This window comes from Heloderma suspectum, chromosome 2 (genome assembly GCF_057233095.1).
Source record: "Heloderma suspectum isolate Gila_16-S chromosome 2, 16-S_ref, whole genome shotgun sequence".
Taxonomy (NCBI): domain Eukaryota; kingdom Metazoa; phylum Chordata; class Lepidosauria; order Squamata; family Helodermatidae; genus Heloderma; species Heloderma suspectum.
Window position 1 is genome coordinate 321,403,494 of NC_139459.1, and position 8,345 is coordinate 321,411,838.

At 42.3% G+C, this 8,345-nt stretch overlaps 1 long non-coding RNA gene across 1 annotated transcript; it reads left to right on the forward strand.

The window, feature by feature from the left end:
• The first annotated feature begins 192 nt into the window (after nt 1-192).
• Nucleotides 193-8,083, forward strand: LOC146355003 (uncharacterized). Its single transcript, XR_014787439.1, has 3 exons — nt 193-475; nt 5,190-5,501; nt 7,153-8,083. It is a non-coding gene; the product is annotated as an uncharacterized LOC146355003 (long non-coding RNA).
• The last annotated feature ends 262 nt before the right edge of the window (nt 8,084-8,345 follow it).

Genomic DNA, 8,345 nt, shown 5'->3' on the forward strand with positions numbered 1-8,345 from the left:
AAAAGAAGGCTGTGCTGGGTGTGCCTGAGCAATGCACTCTTTGTTTAAAGCAATGCTGTTTTAAAGAAAGAAAAAACCTTTTAAAATGACCATGCCACTCCAGGACCAGCATGGTCATTTTACAAGGTTTTTTCTTTCTTTAAAACAGTGTTGCTTTAAACAAAGAGTTTATCGCTCAGGCACACCGAAGACTGCCTTCTTTTGGGAAGCCCCTAGGAAGAGGAAGTGTTCTGGCTGAAAGTAAACGGAGAGGGAGGATTTCAATTTAAAAAGAAAACATAAATATTTACGAAAAATAGCAATTCTTATAGAAGTTATGCAGACTCACGGAGATGGCTGGGCACTGGAATTACAGTTGTCAGTACGGATTTAACTTCGTAATTTTTGGAGCGGAAAAAAAAGAGGAGAATTCCGGGGGCTTGTGAACGGTGGAACAGTACTGGCCACAAAGTGCAGAAGTCAAGCGGCACAGAAGGTACATAGTTCATACATCCCTATTCAAAACAGCTCTACTGGAAGATACCTTGCAGCTGCAGTGGTAGTAGCAGAGAAGTAAGGTTCTTCATCTTCACCTCTCACCTTTGTGTCTTCTAGCCAGCACTCAGTCCATTTCATTGACCCCAGTACCTTGGAAAACCAAGGAGCTGTGTGAGCTCTACTATTTGAGAGAGAACACTTAGAAGCAATTGTGTCTGCAGTCTGACTTATTTCTTCATTCTGGAAGTTGGCTAAGACATCGACAGGAGCTGGGACCAGGAAAATCCCCTAGAGACCTCTGGAAACGATCAGAATCCACAGGTCTCTAGGTAATGCTCAAAGTAGGGGGGGGGGGGCAGAAGGAATCTGGGCTGGTTTTAGAAAACTACAGGGGAAGCAGCAGCACTTGGCTAAAATTGGGGAGTTGGGGGGGTGATCAGATTTCATTAAAGATCCTCACACACCTTTTCTTCTGTAATTCAAGCACTCACCCCTGCAGAAGATAAGTGCTGCTTTAAGTTCAATCCTTATGAGACAGTGGGCATCTCTACACCAGCCTAAAATCCTGCATTTAAAATGGCACTTTCTGCTTCCATTTTAAATGCAGGATCACGACGGCTCCCTTTTTTCACCCGCTTCCTTAACCCCTCCCCTTTCCCCCTCCTTCTCCCCATATCCGAGTCTTCCATATCTTTCATTGATCTCACTCCTGTCCTTGCTGCTTTTCCTCTTTTCACGGAGGAAACTCAAGAGGAACACAATTTCATGGGGTAATTTGATAGCTAATTATCTGCGATCTATTTAAAAACGGAACAAAGCACAATTAGTGCAGGAGACGCCTTGGAGGCGCACAGCATCATCTAAAGAGCCTGCAAACTTCTGTGATTGAGCCATCTCAATAGCAGGATAAAAGCTCCATGTGAAGGAGCCCACTGACTTGCCCATGACAAACAGAACCGTTTCTGATTTCCCAGATCACCTTTTTCCCCTGCTGAGCACATACATTGTGATATCCAGATCTGAAGAATACATTTTCAGAGAGTGATGTCTGAAGAATAATTGATTATATCTCAAATCTTTTGCACCATCTGTGAGATTAAGCAATATTTTTCTATTGGATACATGATTTATATACTTACTGTATTTATATAGCTGCCCCATAACAGAATTTAATGATGCAAATTATTTTGTTAAAGTAATTGTTTTTGTCTAAATCCACATTAGAGTTGCCACTCTATACTTTTCAGGCCCTGTCTGCACATGCATAGCAAAAGATTTTGTTTTTCCCTCAAAAATAATAGTTATCTTGAAACAATTTCCTCAGAACACCCCTGTTCCAAAATATATTTCCTCTGACAATCTGGAAAAGGCCTCATTGTTCAGTAGTGAAATGATGGTATTCTCCCTCTAATGCTTAATGCAGCCAGGTCAGTTATGAACTAATCTTCTAGCCATGTGCATAAGATCCCTGTACCACCTGCCAATGGCCATTTCCCTTCTGTCCTAATTCAGTTCCAAGACTTTAGTCATAAAAAGCTTGTCTTAAATAAATGCCTTACGTATGGAATAAGTATCTTATGTATATCACCCTCCAAATGGGTAAAACAGCATTTCTTTTCGGCTCAGCATAGAAATGTGGGAACCTTTAGCAAACTGTGAAGCCAGCCAGGGCTGCGTAAGGCTAGTTAGCCCCTTTTGCTTTCCAGATCTAATACTAGTCTACGGAAGCATAAATGAAGCCTATCAGTTTTAGCATGTGAAGAAGCATGTCAGTGTGTGAATCTGCTTGTGGCCATGAATCCCCTTGGGTGACCCTGGGCCAGTCACTTCCATTCTTAGCCTATCCACAGGGTTGATGCACGGGGGGAAACCACAACGTAAGTCATCTTGACCAAATTGGAGGAAAGGATGGATATAGATGTGATAAATAATAATAAACAAACATGTCTGTCTGTCTGTCTGCCTGTCTTTCTTGGGACCTGTTTCCATTGCAAACCAGCCACGTGCTGAACAGAAGATGTCTAGAGATAGGGAATCCCCTGAATTATGTGGCATCATTTCATGCTAGAGCTATACATTCATGAGGTGGCCAGTGCTGGCATAGAGACACTGCCCGCCCAAAAGTACTCACAAAAGGTCTCCATACCACTGCTAGCCACTGCAGGAATGTATGGAGTGGTGAGACATGAAGAGATTCCACATAGTTAGAAGTTTCCCACATAGAACTAAGCATTTTTCAGCAGCTAGCATTTGACTGATGTAGAGCTTCTCCAGGGCTTTTATCCTGCAATTGACATTGGTTACTCACGGACGTTTGTGGGTCCTTTGTATGATGTTGTCAAGCTCCAGCACCTCTCCCATGCTTTCTGACTATTTTTGCAGCTTTATTTGAAACTGAGATAATGAGCTGAACCACACACACACACACACACACACAATTGAATTTGTCCATGTAAAGAGGGAGTTGCGCTATAACAGCAGTACCATCTAGTGGCTGCATAATGAATCATAGAATCACAGAATCATAGAATAGTAGGGTTGGAAGGGGCCTACAAGGTCATCAAGTCCAACCCCCTGCTCCAGGAATCCAAGTCAGAGCATCCCTGGCAGATGGCTGTCCAGCCTCGTCTTGAAGGCCTCCAGTGTGGGAGAGACCACCATCTCCCTAGATAACTGGTTCTATTGTCGTATTGCTCTAACAATCAGGAAGTTTTTCCTGATGTTCAGCCAGAATCTGGCTTCATGTAACTTGAGCCCATTATTCTGTGTCCTGCACTCTGGGATGATTGAGAAGAGATCCTGGGCTTCCTCTCTGTGACAACCTTTCAAGTACTTGAAGAGCACTATCATATCTCCCTTCAGTCTTCTCTTCTCAGTGCTAAACATGCCCAGTTCTTTCAGTCTCTCTTCACAGGGCTTTGTTTCCAGTCCCCTGATCATCTTTGTTGCCCTTCTCTGAACCCTCTCCAGTTTGTCTGCATCCTTCTTAAAGTGCTGGATGACCCAGAACTGGACACAGTACTCCAGATGAGGCCTAACCAGTACTGAGTAGAGGAGAACTAGTACTTCCCAGGATTTGGAAGCTATGCTTCTATTAATACAGCCCAAAATGGCATTTGCCTTTTTTGCAGCCACATCACATTGGTGGCTCATATTCACCTTGTGATTGACAACAATTCCAATATCTTTCTCGCTTGTAGTGTTGTTGAACCATTATCCCCCATCTTGTAACTGTGCCTTTGGTTTCTTTTTCCTAGGTGCAGCACTTGGCATTTATCACTATTAAATGTCATTCTGTTGTTTTCTGCCCAGCGCTCCAGTCTATCAAGATCACTTTGAATTGTTTCTGTCTTCCAAAGTATTAATTATCCCACCCAATTTTGTGTCATCTGCAAATTTGATCAGCATTCCCTGCACCTCCTCCTCCAAGTCATTAATACAAATGTTGAAGAGCACTGGTCCCAGGACTGAGCCCTGTGGTACCCCACTCATTACCTCGCCCCAGTTTGAGAAGGTCCCATTGATAAGCACTCTTTGAGTCCGATTCTGTACCCAACTGTTGATCCACCAGATCGTTGTTTCATCTAGCTCACTTTGAGCTAGTTTGCTCATCAGGATATCATGGGGCACTTTGTCGAACGTTTTCCTGACATCGAGGTATATTATGTCTACAGCATTCCCACAGTCCACAAGGGAGTTTACTTGATCAAAAAATGATATCAGTTTCCTCTGGCAGGATTTGTTCTTGACAAATCCATGTTGGCTTCAAGTAATCACTGCATTGTTTTCAAGGTGCTTACCTTGATGGATTGCTTTATCATCTGCTCCAGAATTTTCCCAGGGATTGATGTCAGATTGACTGGTCTGTAATTCCCAGGTTCCTCCTTTTTACCCTTTTTGAAGATAGGGACAACATTAGCCCTCCTCCAGTCATCTGGCACTTCACCCATCCTCCATGATTTCTCAAAGAGAATAGACAGTGGTTCTGAGAGTTCTTATGCCAGTTCCTTTATTACTCTAAGATGCAGTTCATCTGGCCCTGGAGATATGAACTCATTCAAAGTAATTAGGTGTTCCTTGACCATATGCCTATCGATCTCAAGCTGCAGTCCTGCCCCTTCAGCCTGCACTTCGCCTTTGCCAGGGGGCTCATAGACCCTCTTTTGGGAGAAGACTGAGCCAAAGTAGGAATTGAGCACCTCTGCCTTTTCTTTGCCATCTGTTATCATTTTGCCATCCTTATTTAATATCTGAACAACCATTTCTTTCCTCTGCCTTTTACTATGCACGTAGCTGAAGAAAGCCTTTTTGTTGCTTTTAGCATCCCTCACTAACCTCAGCTCATTCTCAGCTTTAGCCTCCCTGACGCCATCCCTGCAATTATGTGCTACCTGCCTGCACTCTTCCTTTGTTGCTTGGCCTTATTTCCACATCCTATATGTGTGCATTTTTGTTTTCAGGTCATCTCTAAGCTTTTTGTGAAGCCACATTGGCTTCTTCTGTTGTCTTCCACCTTTTCTTCTTGTTGGAATTGTTTGTAATTGTGCCTTGAGAATTTCCTTTTTTAAAAGCTTCCACCCATCTTGGACTCCTTTTCTCGTTAGAGTCACTTGCCATGGGACCTTTCTGATCATTGTTCTGAGTTTATTAAAATCAGCTTTCCTAAAATCCAGGGTACGCGTTTGACTACACTCTGCTTTTGCTTCCCTTAGAACCAAGAACTCAAGTACAACATGGTCGCTTTCCCCCAGAGTTCCTGTAACATATAGAACCTGAAGATCAAGTCAACCTCTGGAAGAAAAAGAGAGTGGAAGTGCGCATAAAGGAGCCGATGTTAATCGCACAAACAATCTGGAAGCAGAAGCCCCAGTAAAGTTGCAGGACGTAAAGCCTGATGTGGAGAAGCTCATAATGTGTAAAGCCCTAGAAATATAGCCAACAAGAGTTTGGAGACAATGGGCTTCTCCTACTGATGTGGAAGACTTCTGATTGGATCTCCCCATGCTTTAATTTTTACTTAAAAAGTAAATTAATTTTTACTTTTAACATTTTTACATTAAGTTTTACTTTAGTAGGTAAAGGAGCAGGTATCTGAATTGGACTGGAGCAGTAGTGCTGGGGAAGGGAGTATCGTCAACCCTGGTTTTCCATTCTAAGCCACCCTCCTATTAGCCATACTCAGTTACCTGGGAGTAAGTCCCACTGTATTCAATGGGGCTGATTTCTGAGTAAACATAAGATTGCACTGTTAGACTTGGAAAATAGCATGGGAAAAGGGTTAAATACTCCATCCCCCAGAACTACTTATCCAATCCAGTTTGCTTGTTTGTTTGTTTATTACATTTATATCCCACCTTTTTTCCTCTTCGAGGAACCCAAGGTGGCATACATAATCCTCCTCCTCTGCATTTTAGCCTCACAACAACAACCCTGTGAGGCAGGTTGGGCTGAGAGTCTGTGACTGGCCCAGAGTCACCCAGTGAGCTTCCATGGCTGAGTGGGGACTAGAACCCAAATCTCCTGGCTCCCAGTCCAACACTCTCGCCACTACACCACACTGGCTCTCACCACACAGTTTAGAGCCCCATGTGACTGTTTTTAAGTTACGAAGAAGTAGAAGTAGAAGAAGAAGGAGGAGGAGGAGGAGGAAGAGGAAGAAGAGGAAGAAGAGGACGACAACTACCTCCAATGATAGATCTTTCCATGTTACATGTAGCCTGGTCCTTAGAGCCTCAAGCACATATAAAACACACATTGTGATATGCAAAAATCATCTGCACATGTATACTGATGCTCCCCTTCTCTCAACCTCTGCCAGTTCAGCATCAGTGTGAAAGGGCCCCATATGTGTGTGTAGATCTCTTTCACATGAATGCTGAAAGTGTGGGTGCTGGGGGCAGAGCCAGCAGCCACAATAACACCCAGGCAGGGCCAGTAGGTGTGACCCTTTTACACGTTGAGTAAACATGGGTGAAAGAGAAAGAAATATTATAAATAATAGAAAGAAATATGATAGACGTATTATTTGTCCTGGTTGCCGTAGGTAAATGCAAACCAACTAGATACAGGGTAACAGATCACAGACACAAATTGGTCTGCCCCAGAGTTTAACATGGGTGTAGGTATTATGCCAATACATAGTTATATTCTCTGCACATGGATTCTCCTGGGGAAAAAAAATCTAGTTTTGTGTTCTGCCATTTTCTATATATTTTTTCAAAGGCAAATGAAGGATAATACTGGGACAAGGAGGGGTATTTAAATATAAATCTTCTAAAATGAGCAATTTATTTGCTACTGATGATAAGTTAGAATAGAAGTGTATAAAAAGATAAGGAGTATTTCTGCTAAGCACTTATGCTGGCTTGGCATTTTGGGGGGAAATTGCTTAGTTGTAAGAAGTCTTCTCATATATAAGCATAAATGTTTCCAGTCACTTAAGTGCTTGTTTCTTGTGATTAATTGAAATGGACAGTGCCAAAGCTTTTCCCCCCTCAGTCCTTTGAAGTTGAAGATACGGCTGCTTTATCTACATCAGATAATAAGGCACAGAGGGCCAGTCCCTAATTTGGAAAGAGATACCAGACAGAATCTATAGACGAGCCATGCTTTTTTTATTGAAGGGAAACAATTACAGCAGCCAGGATTTGTCATTTTTTCCTCTCTGCCTTGCAGGTTACCCTTTGAAGATATCATGACCAAGACTATCTAGATACACCTGTTATTTTTACAAAGGTGCCCATTTCCCAAGGCAACCCTCAGGGAATATTCCAGACTGTGTCTGAGGTAATCTTACTGCCCCCATGAATAAGAATAACAAAAGGGGTAGAGAGGAAAGGGGGAACAGTTCACTGAAGCCACCCACAGATATCTTTGCTAATGAGCCGCTATATTACTTTCAGCAAAGGGACACAGTTACATTTCTTCATCCACTTGGAAATCTATGGCAATTGAACTCACTTTCAACAACAAGAGATGTGCCTTTATGTTGTCTGATCTGCTGAATTAACCACCCATGTATGATGGATCTGCTTCCTAACCCTCACAAGTCATGATCAAAATCATACAGCAAATTCGCCTTGTCTTGCTCCAGCTTTCTCCAGTTGTTAATACAAAACAGATGAAAATCAAACAAATAAAATGCATCAGTATCATGGCATTTTTTTAAAAAAATGGTGATCAAAGAATCAGTCAAAAGGATCTGAAGAGATTTGATTCCAACCATGAAAAGTGTTTGAAAAGACTTTCCACATCTCCAGACAGATAATGCAAAAACTACTTTGTCCAAATCTTTGGGATTATGCTACTGGTCATAATGATTATATATCCATAAATATTTCCATGTTCACTTCTGAAAGGAGCCAAAGTTTGGAAAAAGGTAGAAGAGGATTGTTACATTATGAGTAGCAAGTAGGTTGGAATCCTGATGCCATAAAACTGATAGAAGTTTATGCACAGATTTCTGTGGATGTGAAGCCGAATACTTAATAAAATGAAATGGCAGGATTTAATCAGAAAGGACGCTTTAATTTTGTTGACCCGATGGTGTAGTGTAGTGATACATAAGCAATGTTTTTATCGAAAAAATAAACTAATAGTGCAATCCTATGCATGTCTACTCAGAAATAAGTCCACACGAGTTCAATGAGATTTACTGCCAAGTAAGTGTGTATAGGACTACAGGTTTAGGGCACAATCCTATGGAGATAGACATCAGCCTCCAAACCCAGAGGCTGATGCCTATCCAATGCAGGGTGGGCAGAGCACCGAGGGAATCCTCTCCTCCATGCTCTGGCCACCCTGCATTTTCAGCTAGATGCACGATTTCGACCATCTAGCTGGTGCGCATAGGAGCAGGAAGTTAGGCT